The 23576-nt window shown below is 38.7% G+C and overlaps 1 protein-coding gene across 2 annotated transcripts in view; it reads left to right on the top strand.

The window, feature by feature from the left end:
* The window catches only part of LOC123861740 (ubiquitin-conjugating enzyme E2 C), a 61594-nt gene extending 45214 nt beyond the window's left edge, over positions 1 to 16380 (top strand). For both annotated transcript variants that reach the window (XR_010405231.1, XR_010405230.1), the window contains one exon: positions 16245 to 16380. The gene's annotated coding sequence lies outside the window, so the exon portion shown is untranslated. The remainder of the gene's footprint in view (positions 1 to 16244) is intronic.
* Positions 16381 to 23576: the final 7196 nt, after the last annotated feature.

Here is a 23576-nt window from a genome sequence, read left to right as displayed (position 1 = left end):
AATATCCTCTTGGCACACAGTGCTTCCCAGACTCTGTCCCACTTCCACATTTTTTGGTAATATCTGTGTGTCATTTTACTATCTGTATAAGTTTTCTACTGTTGTGTAACAAATTACCATAAACCTAGTGACTTAAAACAGTACAGATTTATTATTTTACAGCTCTGGAGGTCAGAAGTCTGACAGGAGTGTCACTGGGCTAAGATCAGGGTGTTCTCAGGGCTGCACTCCTTTCTGGAGGCTCTCAGGGAAAATCTGTTTTCTTGCCTTTTCCTGCTTCTAGAGTCCGTCTCCATTCCTTGGCTTGTGGCCCCTTCCTCCATCTGCAAAGCTGGCAATGGAGGGTGGTGCCTTTCTCACATCTGATCATATCACTCTGACCTTTTCTTCTGCCTACTTTCCCACTTTTAAGGACGGTGACTCCATTGTGATCACCTGGATAACCTTCCTATTTTAAGGTAAACTGTTAGCTACCTTAATTCTATCTGCAACCTTAATTCCTTTTTGCTCTGTAAGATAATATATTCAGTTCAGGGCACCTGTGTGGCTCAGTCGTTAGGTGTCTGCCTTCGGCTCAGGTCATGATCCCAGTGTCCTGGGATCGAGCCCCGCATCAGGCTCCATGCTCCGTGGGTGGCCTGCTTCTCCCTCTCTCACTCCCACTGCTTGTGATCCCTCTCTCACTGTGTCTCTCTCTGTCAAATAAATAAATAAAATCTTTAAAAAAAAAAGATAATATATTCAGTTCTAGTGATTAGAATGTGGACATCTTTGGGAGTGGTGGGGATTATCCTGCTTACCACAAGGAGATTTTATTATTTTGGAAAAGTCCTATCTGAGTATGATAGGAAAAATGTAGAAATACCTCACAAATAACAATCATCATCATCATCATAATCTTTCATTAAAAAAATTAAGACATCTGGGGTGCCTGGGTGGCTCAGATGGTTAAGCGTCTGCCTTCGGCTCAGGTCATGATCCCAGGGTCCTGGGATCGAGCCCCACATCGGGCTCCTGGCTCGGCGGGGAGCCTGCTTCTCCCTCTCCCTCTGCCTCTCTCCCTGCTCATGCTCTCTCTCTCTCTGTATCTCTGTGTCTCAAATGAATAAATAAAATCTTTAAAAAAAAAATTAAGACATCTTAAATATGTTTGAAAAGCAAATGATAAGCTTATGCATATATATCAACTCACTAAAATAATGATATAAAACTATACACAAGTTACCACTTAACACAAATTCTTTTCAAACTTAATAATATCCAAAGAAATATGAGTCAGTGAGAATTTAAATAGTATTTTCTACTTGTTGGATTGTCAAAGATTAAAACACTTACTAATGTGCAGTTAGTGAAATGATTAGTGAAAATATGCACAAATATGCGCACTCATTCATTGTTGGTATTAATAAGTTTGATGTGAATTTGATAAATTTATCAAAATTTAAAATGGGTATCCCTTTGACCTAACATTTCCACCTCTGTGAAGTAAATATTCAGATGTTCTTTACAATGTTATTTGTAATTTTGAAGAAAAGAAAAAAGGAGGTAGTTTATATGTTTAAAAGAAAGCTTTGACATTTATGTATTCATATATGTTAGAATGATATCCATCGCTTTAAAAATGTATGAGTAGAGGACTTCTAGTTCTGGCCAAGATGGAGTAAGAGTATCCCCTAGTAGTCCCTCTTAACAACTGAAATCCCTGGACATAATATAACAAATATAGGAAGATTCTAAACAGGGGAAAAGAAGATGACAGACTGCCTAGGAATCTCATAAAATGCAGTTAAGAAATGAGATGAAGTAGTCATCTGGCTTTGGGATATTGCATACAGATCTTTTGGTAAATAACAAAATATATTAAAAACAATTACTTTATGACAAAGTCAGACCTTCCTAGGCCTCTACAGAGTTACTCCTTACTTTTGGAATTGACGCCCTGTAGACAGGATGGCTAAAACCAGATGACAGTCCCTCAGAAGTCCCATGCTTCTGAAGAAACACTCTTATAAAAGCTATTTGTAAGTAGGTAACAAATCTCTAGTTGTACTTGAAAGGCATTGACATAGAAGTTGTTGGGACCCTTGGCTCACATAGCAGCTTCTGAGGAAATCCTTTTGAAAAGCAGTGAAATTTAAATTGCTCTGAGCATGATGACAGGGAAGGAGTTTGGGGATTCTGGAAAAGAGGAGTATGTGAAACAGATCATAGGCTTCTTGAGCAGGGCATGCCAAGGCAAAGAAGAGGAGGGGTGGGGTGATTACAGTGGAATCTATCTTTCTGGATCATTTTATTCATTTGTATTATCTACTCAGTCTTTGGAAATGTATTAATTCACTTTGGAATGACCCTGGGAATCAAGAAAACTACTCTCCAGTTCTACAGGATTTCTATTTCAATTTTTGAAATACTGAAAATAGATTGAATTTCCTTATCAATTCCTTTACAAAACCAGTTTTCTTCAAAACATCATGTCCTTGTTGTGCCTTCCCTTCTTCAACTTTCCCGCTCTTTATTTCCATCCCTTTTCCTGTGCGTCTTCCTGTTCAACAGCAACAATACCACTGCTTTACTGAGGAGCAGATGTGTTGGTGCCCAGGATCCAGTGTTGGTGGTATCCATCATACAAGCTGCTGTGTCTGGGCCTGTCAGCGGCAGTGGCCGTGTCTACCCTGGACTGTCTGTGGAGCTGGGTGTGCTCTGGCTTCATGGTTACTATACTTGGCTCTCTGGCTTTCCCAGATTGTGTGAGCAGCTTAGATCACTTAGAACCTGTTTCATACTTGAAAGCAATAACCTAGACTGATGTAAACATTTATAAAGCATCTGCTTGCTGACAGGATCTGGTGCTACAGAAATGACCGAGATATGGTCTTTTTCCTCAAGGAATTTGCGTGGAGTTGGCGCAAACTGACAGAGAGAACTACAGGACCTCTAGTATCAATAGTGATAGACCAGGTGATTCAGATCAAACTCTGAGAAAACCAGAAAATGTAAGTAAAATTTACAACAAAAAAATCTACTTGAAGGCATAAAAGATACAACAAGATAGAGAATAATTAGCAGGCTGAGAATGGAGAGGAAAAAGGCATCTAGAGAGCTGAGCATGGAATTTGGTGGTGTTTCCCCAGGGAGTGTTTCTGCCATAGGCTGAACGTTTATCTCCCCCCAGATTCATGTTGAAACCTAATCCTCATGATGGGATCAGTGCCCATCATGGGACCAGATGATTAGGTCATGACAGTGGAACCCTCATGAATGGGATCAGTGCCCTTATAAAAGAGGCCCCACAGAGCTCTCTCACCCTTCCTGCCATGTGAGGTTACAGCCAGAAGACTGAACAAGGAAGTGGGCTTTTACGCTGAATTTCTTCGCACCTTGATCTTGGACTCTAGCTTCCGAAATTGTGAGAAATAAATGTCTGTTGCATGTAAGTCACCCAGGGTATTGTATTCTGTTATAGCAGCCTGAATGGACTAAGTCAGTTTCTAATTTTAGAAGTGGTAGCTGAGGGGCGCCTGGGTGGCTCAGTCGTTGAGCATCTGCCTTTGGCTCAGGTCATGATCCCAGGGTCCTGGGATCGAGCCCCGCATCGGGCTCCCTGCTCTGCTGGGAGCCTGCTTCTCCCTCTCCCACTCCCTCTGCTTGTGTTCCCTCTCTGTGTCTCTCTCTGTCAAATAAATAAATAAAATCTTAAAAAAAAAAAAAGAAGTGGTAGCTGAGTTGCTAAGAGATTATGCAGTACTTATGACGTTGTTGGAGGTATAATAATAAAAAAGTTGGGATCCAGGGCCCACCAAAAGGGGTACCTAGTAGACTATCATGGCTTTGGATTGGACAGTTAGAGAGCTTCACTGACTGATTCTTGGAGAAACATCCCAGAATCCATTCACCTTGAAAATAGGTTGGCAGTTCCTTAAAATTTTAAACACAGAGTTGCCATATGACCTAACCACTCATATACCCAAGAGAAATTAAAACATATATCCACATAGAAACTTCTACACAGGTATTCATAGTAGTATTATTTATAATAACTAAAAGTGGAAATAATCCAAAGTATGTAAGCTGATGAATGGATAAACAAGTGGTATATCCATACAATGGAATATTATTCAGCAATAAAAAAGAATGTAGTACTGATGCGTGCTACAACATGGATGAACCTTGAAAACATATGCTAAATGAAAAAATGCAGTCAAAATGCCATATATTTTATGATTTCTTTTTGTATGGAATGTCTAGAAAATGCAAATCTATGGAGACCAAAAGTAGTTGAGTGGTTGCCTAGAGTTGGGCAGAGAATGGAGAGTGAGTACTAATTGGTATGAAGTTTCTTTTTGAAGTGATGAGAATGTTCTAAATTTAGATAGTGATAAGGGTTACAGAGCTCTATGAATATACTAAAAACTCTTGAATTGTACACTATAAGCAGGTGAATTTTATGGTATGTGAATTATTTCTCAGAAGCTCTGTTTAAAAAACAAAACAAAACATTATCTCAGTCCCTGAATTTGGATCAAGGTATTTTGGATTGCTGCTGCCTCTAGGCACTGGCAGAAAAAAAAAGTGAAATTCTCTCTGGAGAATGAAAACACTGTCTTAGGCCACAAGTTAATTAATTTTGCAAATGTAATGTTAAACAGAATTTTAAAAGAAATAACCAAGCACACAAAGAGACAACATAACATAAACAAGAACCAGTAGAAACAACAAATATTAGGTTCATGAGGACTCAAGCTATTGAAATTACCAGCCAGAGACTTAGGAAACTGTGCTTAATAGATTTAAGATAATAAAAGACAAGATTTTTAATTTTGGCAAAGAACTGGAAACTAGGAAAGACATAGCAAATTTGAAGAGGAACCAAAAGATATTCTAATATGAAAAATATAACAAATATTTAAAAGTGAGTAGGTAAAATAATAAGAAACAGCACAACTGGACAGAAAATTACCAAACTGAAAGAAAGTTCTGGAAAAAAAAATCCAGAAAAAACATGGAGACATGAAATGATGAAAAACAGTGATGCGAAGGTAAAATACAAAGAAGATACCATGACAAGGTCTAACCTACATATAATTGAAGTCCTAGAAAGCAGGTATGAAATGAATGGGGCAGAAGCAACATTTGAACAAACTAATGGTTGAGAATTTGCCAAATCTCATGAAAGATAACAAGCTGCAAATTCAAGAATTATTACAGACTACACGTAGAATAGTAATAGCAATAATAGTAATGCACATTATAAAAAATTTGCTGAAAACCAATGAAAAGGAAAATAACTATAAAAACAGCAATGGGGGGGTGCTTGGGTGGCTCAGGTGGTTAAGCATTTGCCTTTGGCTCAGGTCATGATCTCAGGGTCCTGGGATGGAGCTCCACATAGGGCTCCCGCTCAGTGGGGAGTCTGCTTTTCCCTCTCTCTCTGTCTCCTCCCCCACTCATGCTCTCTCCCACTCTTGAGTAAATAAAATCTTTAAAGAAAAAAAAAACCAGCAAGGGGGAGTATCTTTATTGTCTAGCATACTAACAGTAAAAATGGAGGGAAATTTTTTATTCTGATGCAAATTTATCTATAAAAAGCCTGCAAAATATGTTGGGCTTAATTAATGGTGAAATGTTGAAGTCAATCCCTTTGAGATTAGGTCAAGGATTACCACACTATCCCCACAATTACCACTTATATTCAACAATGTACTGGAAGGGGCGCCTGGGTGGCTCAGTTGGTTAGGCGACTGCCTTCGGCTCAGGTCATGATCCTGGAGTCCCGGGATCGAGTCCCGCATCGGGCTCCCTGCTCAGCAGGGAGTCTGCTTCTCCCTCTGACCCTCCTCCCTCTCATGCTCTCTGTCTCTCATATAAATAAATAAATAAAATCTTTAAAACAAAACAAAACAAAAAAACCCAATGTACTGGAAGTCCTAGCCAATCTAGTAAGGCAAGAAAATGAAAATAATTGGTGACAGATTGGGAAGAAAATTTAAAACGTCATTATTTGAACATGATTGTGTGAAAAATCCAAAAAGCTCCACAGATGAGTTTTTAGAATTAATGAGTTTAACAACTTTGTAATTTAAGATCCATAGACAAGAATCAATTGTATTTCTATAAAGCAAGGTAAAAAATTGAAAGTTAATTTTAGAAACAATATCATTTATAATATTTTACATATTGCAACCTCATATTTTGCATCAAATAAAAGGTATTCAAGAATTCTTCACAGAAAATTAAAAAGAAAAAAGAAAATTAGAAAATACTGAGGTTAAAAGTGACTTAAAATAAAAAAAAAATGGATGCCTGGGTGGCTCAGTCGGTCAAGCATCTGCCTTCAGCTCAGGTCATGATCTCAGGGTCCTGGGATCGAGCCCCCCATCGGGCTTCCTGCTCTGCGGGAAGCCTGCTTCTCCCTCTGCCTGCTCTGCCTGCCGCTCCCCCAGCTTGTGCTCTCGCTCTCTCTCTGACAAATAAATAAAATAAAAAGTGACCTAAAATAAAGGTAATGATACATACTATTTCATGGATTATAGGATTCAAAATCATACACATGTCATCTCAATCCAGCATGATCTATAAATTTAATACACTCCAGTCACAATTCCAACAACTATTTTGTGAAATTTGAGAAGATGATTCTAAAGTTTATATTGGAAATTCAAAGGTCCAAGATTTGCCCAAGACAGGTTAAGGTATATGTGCAAGGATAGATGAATAGACGAGGTAAAAAATAAAGATTAAAGAAATAAAGACCCATACATCTCAATACCTGATTTATGGAAAAAAATTAAAAACATAGAGCACAATGTAAAGGAAGATTTCGATATATAGTGCTAGGACAAAGAAATATGCACATGCTCCAAAAAATGGAATCTTGATTCTTATCCCATACCACATGAAATCAGTATTCCATTAGCTGTATGTCTCCAGGTAAGAGATTTTAAATTTCTTAGGTAATATTAGATAATACATTAATTCAGAGCAGAAAAATAATTATTAAATAGGATATAAAATAATATACTATAAAAGAAAAAAAACTTTTTTAAAGATGTATTTATTTGAGAGGGGGTGGTGGGGCAGAGAGGCTTAAACAGCTCAGAACAGACCCTGACAGAGGCCTCAGTCTCACAACCCCTAGATCACGACCTGAGCCAAAACCAAGAGTTGGATGCTCAACTGACTTCACCACCCAGATGCCCCTAAAGGAAAATATTGATAAATTGGACAATATTAAAATGAAGAACTTAGGTTCATCAAAAGATAACATTAAGAAAGAGAAAAGACAAGCTTTAAACTGGGAGGACTTTATTGCCACACGTAAAGTCATTAAAGGGCTTGTGTCCAGACTATAAAATGAACTTCTTATGAATCAAAAGTAAAAGGACAAAGGCTTCACAAAGGAAGATATCCAAATTGTCAATACAAATGTGAAAAGGGCCCAGCCTCATTAATCAGAGAAAGAAATGCAAATTAAAACCACAGTGAGATACCACTGCATGTCTAGCAGAATGGCTAAAATATTTTTAAAAATAAGAAAATAGTAGGAATTGGCAAGGATGTGGAATACCTAGAAATCTCACATGCTGCTGGTGGGGTATAAATTGGCACAATTAATTTAGAAACAGAAATGTGTGCCTGGGCATCAAGATAAATGCATAAGATTGTTCATAGCCACTTAATTGCGTGATTCATAGCAGTAAAAAACAAATCAACCAAAATGTCCATTATCAGTAGAAGGAAAACACGTGAGAAATGGTGAGGTGCTGACTGAGGCAGGGTAGAGACAGAGCAGAACAGAGAGGGGGAGAGAGAAGCAAGATCTGAAAAGGAAACTAATCAGATAGGAAGACAGATTAGAAGGAGCAATGAGAAAGAGGGAGAAACCTCAGTGAGTGATCCCAAGATCTCTGAGTTGTCCTGGTTGCCAGTGGGGCGGGGCGGGGGCGGGGGGAGGTGGATAGAAGACAGAACGGGTTGATCTCCTTTTGTTCATTTAACAAACATTACTGAGCACCATTTATATCCTAAGCACTCTGCTAGAATCTCGAAATACAAATGTAAGAGTGCAGTCAGCTGAGTCTTCATTTGAGCTTTACAATAGCCTTTTGAATCCAGACAGTCATTTACATTTGACAGATAGGCTTTTGTGGCTCCGAAATTTCCTTATAGTTAATGGTGAATTTGGGACTCAACTCATGCCTTTTTGCCTCAGCGCTTTTTCTTCAGCCAAATGAGGTGAGATGTGGATGGGAACAGTGAGGCCTTAGAGGAGCACATTTCCCCACCCCAGAGGTACTTGCAACAACCAGAGATTCAAAGCACATGAACAAGCTTATGTTCAGTGTAGCCAAGCCAGGGTTACAGGGTGACCAGCCAGCTCTCCTCTTCCATGGGCTTCTGTAGCAACAACCATCAACTTCTTTCACTGCTCCTCCTGGCCTGGTTAATTCAAGCCTTGATTCAAGTATTTCCCATGTATTATTTGGATGGCTACTAAGTAGTGGACACTGAGCAACTTAATCAGAACCACCACACACAAACACAAACCCAGACACATTCTGTAGCCTCAGGGAGCTCTCAAAACTCTCAACCTGGTAGATTAAGACAGATCTATAAGCCAGTGAGGGAAATGGAGGTTTGGGGAGCTTTGAGAGACATAAGGGCATGGCATTGGGAGCACAGAGGAGGAAGTGGTCAATTCTGTTGGGATTTAATCTTGAAAAGCGGTAGTGTTGCTTTTAGGACAAGTGGATATTCAGGAAAGATAATAGCTCTAAGCCACAGAGCCAGCAGTCTGCTGTGTTTGAGGAAACTTTCTGAGATCTTGCTGTTCACGTGATTATATTAGTAAGCAGCTGATTATGTTAATATATAAGGCAAAATCAATATTCTTAAGGTGGCAGTATGAAGAGGATAAAAGACAAATGAGTATATGCTTCAAAGGAAGCTAGGTAAAAATCAGAGTAAAAACAAAACCCGTATAGGTTTTATCCTGAATGGCATCATACGTGGAAATCAAGGGAAAAAAAGATTTTCAAGAAGAGAATGTTCACCTGCATCAGGTGCTTGAGACTTTATGTGAGAAGAGACTAGAGGACTGGTATTGAGTTTGGCCACATGAAAGTCACTTCAGGGGCGCCTGGGTGGCTCAGTCGTTAAGCATCTGCCTTCGGCTCAGGTCATGATCCCGGGGTCCTGGGATCGAGTCCCGCATCGGGCTCCCTGCTCCGCGGGAAGCCTGCTTCTCCCTCTCCCACTCCCCCTGCTTGTGTTCCTTCTCTCACTGTTGTCTCTGTCAAATAAATAAATAAAATCTTTAAAAAAAAAAAGTCACTTCAGAGGAGGATTGGGGATAAAGCTGTATTGGAATGGATTGAAGAGAGAGTGAGAAGTAAGGAAGTGAGAACAGGTAATGTGGGAAACTTCCAAGAAGTATTTTGCAGTTAAGGGAGGTAGAGAATGGAGTGGAAGCTAGAGAGAAGATTAAATCGGTTAAGGTCGTATTATGGAGAACATTTTTCACATTGGCAATGGAAACCCTTGAAGATTTCAGAATCATAAAATTCATTGAATGGGTAGGGTAGAAGGGGCGGTAATAACTTGGAGAGGGCGAAGTTGATAGACCAGTGAGCAGATAGTCCAGGAATAAGGGGATAGGGATATGAACCTGGGTGGTGTCCACCAGGATGGAAATTAACAGAATGAGGGAATTTTATTTTATTTTAAGATTTTTATTTGAGAGAGAGAGCGTGCATGTGCTTGAGCTGGGGGAGAAACAGAGGGAGAGGGACAAGCAGACTCTGTGCTGAGTGTAGAGCGCAACGCAGGGCTTGATGTGGGGTTCAAAACCAAGAGTTGGATGCTTAACTAGCTGAGTCACCCAGGCGCCCCATAACTGAGGGCCGTTTTAGAAGAATAGTGATCTTTCCTGAAAGATTGTCAGCAAAATGCCCAAGTCACTTACTTAGAAAAGTATGGAGCTGAAAGGAATCTAATCTTAATAGAAAAGGAAACTAACACCCAAGAAAAGAGTTAAAGCATATATCTTACATGGAAATAAATTATATTAATGTAGCCACATATGTTTATATATTTATGCATTGAGAACATAAAATGTACCTGAGGACACCTGGTTAGGGGTCCTGGGTAAGATCATCTGAATAGTTTGCTCCTTGGTTTTCAGCCCCATCCGGCAAATGGTAGGACCTTAGGCTTTCTTCATTCATGTCTCTTAGGTGTTCCCAAAAGGGCAGGGCCATGGTACACATTAACAGTTCAGGAGGACATCAGTTTAGACTGCTGGGCTCATGGGGTGTTTGCTCTGCACTTCTGTTCTGTGGTCATCTTGAGTCTGTCACCTCTCACCCTCTCCTCTGCACATGTGTGGTCCTCAATCGGCCAACTCTCCCAACATTCCTGTTGTGGTGGCTTGTCCTCCAACTCTGGTTACGACTTGGGCCCCTGCCCTCCATATTGCTGCCACCAGGGCCAGGTTGGGTCTTAGCTGCTGCTAAGACCTTGGACAAATTAACTTCTCTGTGCTTTTGATACCCACTTGGAAAATGGTAAAAATATTACCTCTTACCTTATAGGTTTCCCTTGAGTATTATTAATTAATTACTGTAAAACACTTAAATATATTAGTATTTAGAGAGGTATTTTTACAATATTATAATTATACTCACCTGATACTATGGATCAAACTAAATGTTGCACTCAGGCTCTCTTCCTGCCCAAAAGAGCCCTACTCATAAGTGTGTGTGTGTGTGTGTGTGTGTGTGTGTGTGTGTGGAATGCTTTTACTAAAGATTGGGAGAATGGAGGAATTTGCATTTCATTTGTGTCAATAACTTATTCAGGGTATACAATTCTGTTCCTAAATGTTTCTCAAAGCAGTTTAAATTTACTCTCCTCTCATTCTCTGCTTGTCCCACATTTTTCATCTTTATGAATGCAGAGAAATTGAGCGGTTTCTTCGCCTTTGGCTCTACTGACTTGTGCTGTCAGGGTCTTATCATTTACCCCCAACCTGTTTATTAAGAATTTTCTTAAGCATGGGTATTTCCTTCTTCTGTGAGCATTTATCATGCAGTAGATACAGTTTCTAATGGTTCTCATGTATTCTTTAATATTGAAGTATGTTGAAAGCAGCCCAATGAATTATTTTATCATTTGAGCCATCAGTCTGGCTGTAGGTTTTCTGTAAATCCAGATTTTCACACCTTAGACTGCAAAAGTAATACAAGAAACTGTGAGCCCCTAAAGAGCACAGATTAAATCTTTTCATCTTCATGTCTGCAGCAGTACCCAGTGGGTGTCTCAAAAATTGATGTACACTTATAATTCATTGTCTGTCTTTTCAGTAGGAATGAAATACTTTCTTTGAGGAGAAGTCTTCAAGCTTGGTGCTTATTTGCAGTTAGTCAGTGTAAGGTTGCAAAATTTCTTCTCTACCATGGTGGTAAAGCAAATGATTCCTTTTGGGCTCAGCTCAGGTGCCAGAGAGACCCAGCTGATATTTATACTACTGCATAGTCCCAGGAACTTTTAAACATCATGAGCAATTCCCATTCTTTTCACTCTACAGGACTTGATATCTAACTTTATGTTACTGTAATAATTCCTCTTGATACTGAGTTTCTTCTGTGGAATAGTAAAGAATTTGAATTTTCTACCAAGTGTAACAGTTTGACCATAGTTACTCCTCTAGTGGTGTATTCCTGGGAGAAGAATGGGAGAAGTGGTATCTAAAAGGGAGAAGTAATATTCTTTTCTCTGCAGACATAGTACTTCAAACATGGCAGATATCCCTTTTGTTTTCTTACACAGTTTTGTTTAAAATATTTTTGTAATGAAGAGTGCGACTCTTATTTTTTGATGTTTAACTGACATCTTTTAAGCCTCATCTCTCCCTCTTGGCCATCTCTCCCACATATGGGCAAGCTGATAAGAAAGCCTGAGTGATCTTTCCTTTGTGCCTGTGGAACTTCAAACCCTTGCTGTAATCACCCTCCCTAGTCACCCTAAAGACCTCAAACCAGTCTTTTCCTGCTCTCTCAAGCCATTTTTGAGCCTGCTTGGGAGCTACCCTGTTCTCCCCAGAAAGCCTTATTATATGATTAATAAATCTTTTCATACCTTCCTGGTGTCTCTGTGCACATTTAAGTCAGATTTGAATAGGGGTCCATGTGGACCCAACAATGTATGTGCAACAATTTTACTAAATGTTTATTGCATACAAAAGAATGTTTTTTAAAGTATAGCAGCAATTTATTTATTTTTTTATTTTTTTAGATTTTATTTATTTATTTATTTGAGAGAGAGAGAATGAGAGACAGAGAGCATGAGAGGGAGGAGGGTCAGAGGGAGAAGCAGACTCCCTGCCAAGCAGGGAGCCCGATGCGGGACTTGATCCCGGGACTCCAGGATCATGACCTGAGCCGAAGGCAGTCGCCCAACCAACTGAGCCACCCAGGCGCCCTAAAAGCAGCAATTTAAAAAAGTTCTAGACCTATCACCCAACCTAAGAAATAGAATGTTACCACTATATTTGAAGTGCTTTTCCCTGATTTCATGCCTCACCCTGCATAAACCAGTTCCCTACCCTAACTTTAGCATCAAGGCGTTTTGGATATTTGATTATCACTCCCCTTATTTTATTTTTGCATTTTAACTACAGATATACATATTCCCAAGTTATATATTGTCTTGTATTGTATGTTTATTTACTCAATATAGATGAAATCATGCACTATAAACTATTTGGGTAGTTTTCTTGTTGATATTATGTTTAGAAGTTTGGATTCATACAGCTGCATGAATTCATTATCTCTACTGTATTATATGTCCATAGTGTGAACCAATTACAAATAATTTATGGATTCTCCCCTTATCTTTTGATCTTATGTATAATATTGCACAGTAAACATTCTTGTACATAAGCTGTGGTGAAAATGTGCAAGGGTTTCTCCAGCATATATGCTTAGGAGTGGAATTTCTTCATCATACAATATCCACGATTTAACTCTATTTGATGGTGACAGATTGATTTCCAATTTCATATCTAACTATTTGGATAAAACAATTTTTATGGCACCATTTATTGAAAGGCTCTTAACCCACTGATCCATGTTATCACTTCTGTCATAAATCAAGTTTGCATATATGAGTTCTCTGTTCTGATATATCAATCTGTTTTTATATGTTTCCAGACAGGTACAATTTGGCCTTATGAAGATAGTTTAGTTATAAGCCTTGATATCTAATAGAGCAAGATTCCTACTTTATTCTTTTTCTTCAGGAGTGTCCTAACTATTCTTGGACCTTTGTTCTTCCATAGAAGTTTTGGAAACAGCTTCTTTAGTCACCAACCAAGAAAACAAACACCCAAAACTTCTTAGACTTTTAACTGGGATTGAATTGAATCTATAAATCAATTTGAGGAGAAGCGACATCTTTGCAGTGTTGGGTCTATGTATATATAAACATAGCATAACTACCCACTTATAGAAGTCCTTCAAGAAAGTATGACCGTTTTCCTCAGGAAGGTCTTACACGTTTTTGGTAAGAGTTATTCCTAGCTACCTCATTTTTATATACTATTGTAAATGTAAATCTTTTTTCTCAGTTAGGTTTTATATTTTACAAGCTGTGTTTTGATGGTGTATTTAAAGGACTTGTATGTCTTGATTTTGATTCCAAATATAGTAACCGCACAACATTGTCATTCCAGTAATTTATCTATAAGTTGTTGTTTTTTTCTCTACATCTTTGAATAATAACAGTTCTGATTCTTCCTTTCCAGTCCTTGTAACTTTTAACTCTTTCTCTTGCCTTTCACTGGCTAGAACCTCCCGCACAGTGTGGCTTCCTAGTGCTGGGAATGAGACTGGAGAGTGGCTATAAATGGACATGAGGGGTTTTTAGGGTAATGGAAATGTTCTAAAATCAGGTTGTGATGATGGTTGTACAACTATAAATATAATAAAATTAATTTAATTATATACTTAAAATGGGTGAATTTTATGGTGTGCAAATTATATCTCAGTGAGGCTGCTTAAAAAAACCAAAACAACAATAAAAGCAGCTGATGTTCCATGACGGTAATCTGACTGACCGGCATCTGAACCTAGACCATTTGGTGTCAAGGTCCCGACTGGTTAGTCCCTGCATGTGAGGCTTCTCTGATGCTTGCATAGCAGGTAGGATAGTAAAGGGGCAGGAGACCCTTGCAAACAAGTCCCTGAATGGCTGCCGTCTACCCAGACTGCAGTGCAGGTACCAACCGGCCACAGTCACTGGCCACCACAGTACTGAGGTCAGGGACTCGAGTGGAGTAGCCATGGTGGCACAGATGAAGGCTCTGCGTGGGCACAAAAGCATGGCATCCCTCATCAAAACCGACCTTGCTGATGCTTCCACCCTCCCTGTCAACCACAGACACTGACGCTGAGCCCTTTTAGTGTGTGACTCTTTGAGGAGACCAACCAGTCACTTAGTGGCGCTTGATTACATCAGACCCCTTCCACCATGAAGGGGCAGCAATTCATTCTGACAAGTGTGCATTTACTTTTCCTGCCTGTGTCAACTTGGTCAGTACCTCTATTCAAGGACTCACAGGATATCTGATTTACTGACATGGGATCTCCCACTTACTGTCACTTCAGATCAAAGGACCCAATTTATGAAAAAAGAAGTTCTGCCGTGGATAGATGCCTGTGTGATTAACTGGTCCTCCTACATCCCACATCATCCATAAGCTGCTAGCCTGATAGAGCAATGAAATGGTCTCAGAAACACAGCTGAAGCAACAGTTTGGAGGTGATATCCTACAAAGGTATTCCTTCAGGATGCCGCATAAAGATTAAAGCAGAGGTTGACAAACTGATTCCAAGGCCAAATCAGGCTTGCTGCTGTTTTACAAACATAATATTATTGGAATACAACCACATGCATCATTTACGTATTGTTTGTGGCTCCTGTCGTGCTAGATAGCAGAATTAAGTAGTTGTGTCGGAGACTATGGTCCACAAAGTCTAAAACAGTTACTGTCTGGCACTTTACAGAAAAAGTTGGCTACTTTTTCCTTGAACCACTGATGATTGTATGGTTCTCTGTTACTGCTGGGAACCAAGGAGTGGGAAGGATGGCTCTGTTCCAGCAACCCACTTGGGAAACTTTGGCTTCCAGTTTCTGAAACTTCAGGCTCTTTAGTTGAAGAACTAGAGGTCTTGGTTTCTGGAAAGGGGACACTTCCACTAGGGGAAACATTAATAGTTCCACTAAACTTAAGGCAGTGGCTGCCGTTGATCATTTTGTGCTCATTGTACCAGTAGACTGGCAAGAAGAGAAAAGAGTTACCCTGCTTGAAGGGGTAATTGACTTTGATAACCATGAGGAGGTGGGGTTGCTGCTATGTAATGATAGTAGGGAAGAATATATTTGTCACACCTGTGAACTACTGGGGTGTCTCCTGGTAATCTGAACCTCAGTTTTCACTGTAAATTGGCAAGGAGAGCTCAACCGTGGCCAGACAACAGCATGGTAACCAAAATCTCAGACCCCTCAGGTGACAGACAGTACCGTGCAAGCCACCCAGACCAGCAGAGGTGCTGGCACAAGGTGAGGGGAGTATAGACTGGGTAGTAAAGAAAGGAAATGATCAGTATCAGTTCTGACCTCAGAACCAACTGTAGCTGTGGAGACTAGTTTATCCCACTAACTTCTCTTTTAAGTTTTCATAGAAATTGTGATCAATCGGAATCCTGAAGTTGCAAAAGAGTGGAGTGAACTTAATGTGTAAAGCACGTGACCTGAATTGTACAAGGGGGTAGAGCACAGCAGACAATGTGGTGCTCTGTCCGGATCTCCTTTTGTTGGCTCGGTGTACTCATTCTTCTCCAGCGGCTGCAGGTGATGCTACTGATGCACCCGCACCATTTTCAAGAGGCTTGGCCTCCAGGAGACTGGAGCAGCATCACCAGGAGATAGCTGGAAGTTACGCACTACTTACCCCTGTAGCAGCCTGTAAGCAGTGACTGCCTCATGCGTGAGATGGAGGTGCAAAAACCTCGTTCCCCTGCTCTGAGGTGGGAAAGACCATGGTGTGGTGTATGCGTCGGAGCTCCTGGAGATTTGGGGCTGAGGCTAGACCCAGCTAAAACCACAGTCTTGCTTTGCTTCTGCCATTGGTCTCTTCTGTTGCCACTCATTCCCTTACAGATTTTTTTTTCCTTTTTCTTCTATAGTTTTGAGTTTGGACCTGAAAAGATGCTGTTGATATGCAGAGTCGTCTAAAACAGGCAGCCTGGGGTTGTGTTTGGGCCAAGATTTCTCATGTAATTATGTAATTTCTCTCTTAATAAAAAACTTGATTATATCTTTTCTCCTTTGTAAAGTTTGTTCTGTATTTTTCCCCTAATGTCTAAGGTTGGAATGCTTTTGGTTCATTAATCTTGAGCCTTTTGTGTTTACTTAGGAGTATACAATTATCCATTTTCTTCAAAGTAAGACTTTAGCAGCATCTCACAAGTATTGAATATGACATTCTTTATCATTCAGTTCTGAGAATTTTCTGATTTCCATTATGACCTTTTTGACCCACAAAGAAATTTTTAAATTTTCAAACACATGGAAGTATTTTCTACTTGTTTGTTTGTTATTGATTTGTAACTTAATTTTATGGTTGTCAAGTATGTGTTCTGTATGATACTGATTTTTAAAAATTTACTGACATTAGTTTTATGCACTGTCATAAATACTGTGTGCTTGGAAAGAATGTACATTCTGCAGCTGTTGAGCACAGTATTTTACACACACACACACACACACATGCTTTCCATTAAACTTGTTAATTGTGTTGCTCAGATTCTTTATATTCTTATTTTTTGGTCTATTTAATTTACTATGAGAAATTAGTTAAAATCTTCCTCTGTGATAGTGAAATTGTCTATATATTTTGAGACTATGTTACTAAGTACATAAAGTCTAGGATTGTTATATTTTCCTGATGAATCGAAAATTTTATCATTATATAGTGATCATCTTTATCTCTAGAAATGCTTTTTTGCTTTAAAGTCTATTTTGTATGGTATTCGTATTGCTATACCAGATTTCCTTAATATTTTCCTAGTCTGTTTTTCCCATGCTTTGACTTTCACACTTTTTCTGTCCTTTGTGTCCAAAGACCAGAGAATTGGATTAGTTTTTTTTGCCTTTTTATTTTTATTTAAATTCAATTAATTAACATATAATGTATTATTAGTTTCAGAGGTAGAGGTCATTGATTCATCAGTCTTATATAATACCCAGTGCTCATCACATCATGTGCCCTCCTTAATGTCCATCACCCAGTTACCCCATACCTCCCCTCCAGCAGCCTTCAGTTTGTTTCCTGTGATTAAGAGTCTCTCTTATGGTTTGTCTCCCTCTCTGATTTCGTCTTGTTTTATTTTTTCCCTCTTTGAGAATTGGATTATTTTTAATCCAGTCTGACAGTCATTGACTTCAAATTGGATAGTTTAGACAATTTCCATTTATTTGGGTCAGTTTTATATTTGGTATAGTAGATATCATCAACATAGTCAGTGACCCTTCCTAACCCCCTCCTTACAAGCCCTGTCTCTTCTAAGCCTATCCCTATTGAAGTATTATAACCCCATTGACATCTAAGTCTATTAAGAGACTTGGCCTTAATGATGATGATTTTTTTTTAACCAATTAAAAGTGAGTAGAAATAAATGTACTACTTCTGAGTAGAAGCTTGTAGAGTCACAATGTTATTCTGAGTTTTTCTGTGTCACCATACTTGTAGGTTCCAGACTGAAGCCATTCCTTCAGTCTGGGTTCCAGATTGAGTATCGAAGGCCAGTCAAAGACTGGCATGCAATATGCGTGAGAAACAGATTCCATAAGTCACTGAGATTTGGGGATTAATTATTATTGCAGGATAACCTTACAAGATCTGATGCTTGAACAAAACAGAGGTTGGGGGCACTGACCCTCACACAGTAAAAAATCTGCTATAACGTTGACTCCCCCAAAACTTAACTACTAATAGCCTACTGTTGACCAGAAGCATTACCAATAACATAAACAGGTAATTAACATATATTTTATATGTTATATGTATTATATACTATATTCTTAAAGTAAGCTAGAGAAAAAATGTTATTAGAAAATCATAAGGAAGAGAAAATACATTTATAGTACTGTACTGTAAGAAATCTGTAGATAAGTGGATGCATGCCATTCAGACCCATGTTGTTTTAGGGTCAACTGTACATTTAAATGTATTTCTACTCTAGGGGCGCCTGGGTGGCTCAGTTGTTAAGCGTCTGCCTTCGGCTTGGGTCGTGATCCCAGGGTCCTGGGATCGAGCCCCGCATCAGGCTCCCTGCTCCGCGGGAGGCCTGCTTCTCCCTCTCCCACTCCCCCTGCTTGTGTTCCCTCTCTAGCTGTCTCTCTCTCTCAAATAAATTAAATCTAAAAAAAAAAAAAAATTATTTCTACCCTATTATTTTCTGTCCTCTATTGCTCTCTCTCTGTATTCCTTTTTGTATTCTATTGTACTTTCTTCTTGATTGATTTTAATTTTTTCATTCTTTTTCTCCCCTAAGAGTTTACAATTATAGTCTATATTCTTTTATTTCCCTATATATTTTAACTTGTATACCAGTGTCCATTAGGATAGACTATATTATGGACTGGGAATAAACAGTCCCAAATTCTTAGTGGCTTGGAACTATAAAGGTTTCCATGCTCCCTCTGCACTATAGGCTGATGGAAGATTGACCATTTGAGAGCATCAGTGATAGTAGCAAGATCAGAGAATGGACAGTTTGTGGTCGTGCTTAAACACATCTGCCTTGGATCACTTCCCATAGATCACTGGACAAGAGTCACATGACCACACCCAAGTTAGCGGGACCAGGGAAGTGCAATCCTCTTATGTGAGTAGAAGGAAAGGGAAACTTGAAATACTGGTGAGGAGATAATAATGTCGACCATAATTTGCCTTTCTGCTCACCAAATGTTTGGGTCATTCTTTCTCTCATGTAGATTAAGCTTACTCCCACCTCAAAGGAGAGCTGCCCCCAATTCCCATTTAGTCAGAAAGTTTAGCTCAGGATCAGGTTTCCTCTATATTGTAGGGTAGCATGGATACACAACAATCTCTGCAACAGATCTGGATGTGCTTACTCTTGATAATAAACCCTTTGAGCCAAAAAGAAAAATTGGGTTTGTTACATGTTCCCAGTATACAGTGATGAAACAGGCATGGTATAAATAGAAAAATACTAACATTTGGAAAAGACTCTGTGATACATAGCAATCACCAGTCCATAGCAGTTTTGAAATTCTGGTGGGCACAAATGGTTAAAGCCCTCCATCTTTGGGGTGGGAAGAAAGTGAAGGGACTTCTTTTTCCATTGTTCTCTGTGGCCCTGACTCTACCTTCAGAAATTTCTTCCTTTTGTATTATTATTCTTGGCCCCATCTGAAAGAGAGGGCAATAGAATCTCCTTGTGGGCCTTGCAGTTTTCTCAGCCTTTTGTCACCCTACTTCCTCTGGCAATAAAACTTCTCAAACCTTAATAGACTTGATTTCAGTCAGCTGTATGTGCCAGGATCCATATCTGCACTTCTTTATCAGTGCGCTTTCTTAGAGTGTTCTATTTCTCACATCTGACATATATTCCTGTGTCCCCACCCCCTTTAATATCAGATAACTTGAGTCTATTGGATGTCACTGGGAAGAACACATACTTTAGCTATTTACTCTGAGTGATTTTATCTAAATGAACAATTTGCTGGATATCACACCCTTAATTTGCTTTTTGCCCTGAAGGTCTTAATCCATCCAGTGGTTTTCACGAAGTTATAAATGAACACTGATTTGACCTTTGCTTCAGGGCTGAGTTATAATTAGCCTTTGTTGCTCAAAGGTTTTCTTACATTTAGCTTTGACATTTTAGGGTGGTGAGGAAGTTTTCTTTTCCATCTCTGAAAGTCCATCATGAGTTTTCATATTCTCTCTACTCCCTTTTATTCCTGTTTGTAAACATACAAATTATTTCCTGAACCCAGGAAATGGCCAAATGCAGCTAATTACCAACACTCACTAGTAAAGTTTGTTTTCCAACTTCTTCCCTTAGAGCCACATATAACTTTATTAGGTACATGATAGGTCTCCCAACTTAGGGCAGATGACTTTTTACCAAACATTTTGATATTACATGTTGCTCACCTTCAGTACACACTTCCCCACTGCTTTCAGTACTAATGCTTGTTTCTTTTGGGATAAGTATATTATATGAACAACCCTAAATTCCCAGAAAGAACCAAGATTTCATCCTCACTCTTGGGTTACAGGTTGTTGAGGGTTCAACAGGAATAGTCTAGTCACTGGTCACAGCAGCAAGGGAAGAGAGAATGGATACTCCAAACTGACTCATAAATACTTCTTGGAAGTGGTACTTTGTCCATATTTCATTGATCAAAACTAGTTTCATGGCCAAGGCTAACTTCCAGTAGGCAAGGAGGTACAGGCCCCCAACATTCCCCAAAGGAGAGGAGAATCATAAATACTGAGGAGTAGCATTACTGTCTGTAACAAAATATAAAGTTATCTTAAGCCTCTTCTAAAATAATATAAGGGCATTAGAAAACTTTAAATCTGAATTTTCCAAACTTATATATTTCCCAGGATATTTATTTTTTTTAAAAATGTTCTCCCAAATTAGATACTATTTTAATGCTGTTTTCTCCAGTCAGTATTTATTTAGATTCATTCATATATTTACCACTTTATTCTCCCATATCATATTTTCTTACTAAACTCAATTTCTTTTTGTGTGTGTGACATAAAGACTTTAGAGTCCTTCAACTGAGTCTGTTAGTAGCAAATTATTTTTGTTTGAAAAGTTTTATTTCACCCCTTTTCTTCTAAGTGAGAATTCTCTTGGGTACTCAGTACTAGGTTTTCTCAGATTTTGAAGGTGTGATTTCCGTGTCTTATGGCCAGTACCACTGTTGTTGAGAATTCAGCTGTTTGTAAAACTGCCAGTACTTTGTATCTACTCGCCTTTCTTTTTAGCTTCTTTTAGGTTCTTCTTTTCTTTGCCCTTCTGTAAATGCACTACACTTTGTCTCAGTGTGGAAGTCTAATTTATCCAGCGTGGGATTTGGAAATCTTAATCTGAGCATTCTTATCTTTCATCAGTCTGGAAATTTTTCAACCTGCATCTCTAGGAGTATTCCTTTACCAATTCTGTCTGGAAACTCTGATTAGATATAAGATAGGTCTTCTTACTCTAATGTCTAGGGATTTTTCACCTACCTTCTAGTATTTATCTTTTTGTCTTTTACTCTACTTTGGTCTTGGATAATTTCCATTACTTTCTTGTTAGGACACCTATATGCATATAAAAAGTTGGGAGGATTGAAAAAACTATCCAGGTGTTTAAATTAGTTTGCAATGTGAGCGTGGAACTGGATATATAGTTTACCATACTGTTAAGTATGGAATTAAATTTTCCTTTTTTTTTTTTGCTTGCTTTCTTATTTATTCTGTTACTTCTATTTATTTTTCTTCTTCTTTTTTTTTAATTCTGTTACTTTTAAACAGATACTCTAGAAAGACCATTAGAGAACTGGTGTTTGTTTATGACCCTTTAAACTACAATGACTTATCACTGATTTCCATCCCATATATAGAATCTTCAGCATTTTCTATTCCAGGCAGTTACCTTAGCCCTTTCCTACTTTGTCCATTTCCTTGTTTTTACTTCTTACTTGAATCCAGAGTATATTCAGGTTCTGACCTTTATCTTTATATCTCATTTTAAACCCAAAGTTGACCTCTTAGACTTGAACACAAATTTAACCTTCTGAGTTTTTGTATCTTGATACTCCCTAGAATTTGCCTTTTGTTCACATCCTTGCCCTTTCTACTTTTTTACTGTCATAACTGAATTATTACACTGGACCAGATCCTACACTAAGCATTCTACGCTATTAGCCACCTGACTTGTGCCCTGGAAAAGTATTCCCCACTCAAAAAAGAACAGTCAGGAAGGAAAAGATAACCTCAGTTCCACCTGTGACCACTCTTCTGACAGTGAACAAAGTTTGGTACTTAAGCCATATACTCTTAAGATTTTGTGTTTTACTATTGGCTGTGTTGGTATTAATATGATGGCATATCTTATTATGTACCAGGTATAGATTTGTTGACCTCATGTTTAGCAAGTGTTCTCTGCTATTCCTAGATAGCTTGTTCATAGGTTATTTTTATGCACACAGATTTTCCGGGCTTTAGAGTTACAGTTCATTTCAGTGCTCCAAACGTGGCATCTAGTTCCGAGGAAACATCTTCCCTTTGTGTGCACATTTTCATCTCAAATAAAGTACTGTGGACAGAGGAATGCATGCTTCTCAGGGAGGCTCGTGACATGTGAAAACTCCCAAAGCCAGGAAAGGGTTCAGCTCTATGCAGGTTAAAAACCCCAGTGGGAAGAAGTCATGGTGTTCTTACCAGAATAAGAAAAGATGGATGCAGAGGGAAATAAAAAACCAACCCGAGATGTTTACTACCATTTATTACTGTGGGTTGGACAAACTGGCTACAAAAGGATTTCCACTCCTTAAGCTTTCTTTTCCTATGCCTTTGAGTAACTGATTGTATCTCTTAATCCTCTCCCTTGCTCTGTGGGTTAGACAAGCAGCTTGGACCTTGAGTACCTTGAAGGGTAGCCGTGGCACCTGTTTCCTATAACCCTAGCAGAGTTTCCACTTCTTCCCAAGCCCTGTTCCATTCCTTGGGATTTTCCATTCTCTAGATCACCACAAGGTATAGGAGGCCTAAGCAATGATGAGTATAAAGAAGAGAGACTTGAGGAGGGCACTTGAAGTAATGAGCACTGGGTGTTGTGTGCAACTGATGAATCACTGAATTCTACCTCTGAAACTAATAATACAGTATGTGTTAAATAAATTGAGTGTAAATGATTTAAAAGAAGAAGATGATGAAGAGAGACTAGAGTGAATTAGCCAGTTGATTAGTCCAAGACAACCTTGGCTCAATTTACCAATCCTACCACATGGGGGCAATAGGAAGCAAGAAAGAAGGAGTTATGCCTAAGACCTTTTAATACACCATGCCTACCAATCAGTAACTGGCCCAAACAGAATCCCAGAATTCGACAAAATATTAGCAACTCCCCCTCAGGATTGGGGAAGAGCAAGAAGGGAGTGTGAAAGAAGGGAATAAAGATTTTTTTTCTACTTCAGTATACATTTTCCCAGTTATTTTTCTAAGCATAGGGGATAATGTTGTTTAGTAATTGTTTTTTTACTTAAGAGTATAATTTTCATGTCCTTAAATATCTGATAGCACATAATTTTTAATCACTGGATAAATTTCCAGTCAAAGGACATAATATATCTAACCAAACCACTATTTTTGGATAGTTAAGGTATTTCCAGATTTTCTATATTATAAATAATGATGGTGTAATTAATTTATATAGGGTTAAATCATTATCAAAAATTATAGTTATTTCCTGTGTACAAATTAT

The sequence above is a fragment of the Mirounga angustirostris genome, unplaced genomic scaffold (genome assembly GCF_029215605.1).
Source record: "Mirounga angustirostris isolate CCGP_5_RB_7025 unplaced genomic scaffold, mMirAng1.0.hap1 SCAF_9, whole genome shotgun sequence".
Taxonomy (NCBI): Eukaryota; Metazoa; Chordata; class Mammalia; order Carnivora; family Phocidae; genus Mirounga; species Mirounga angustirostris.
The sequence above is the reverse complement of the archived record's forward strand: the minus strand, read 5'-3'. Positions and strand labels throughout refer to the sequence as shown.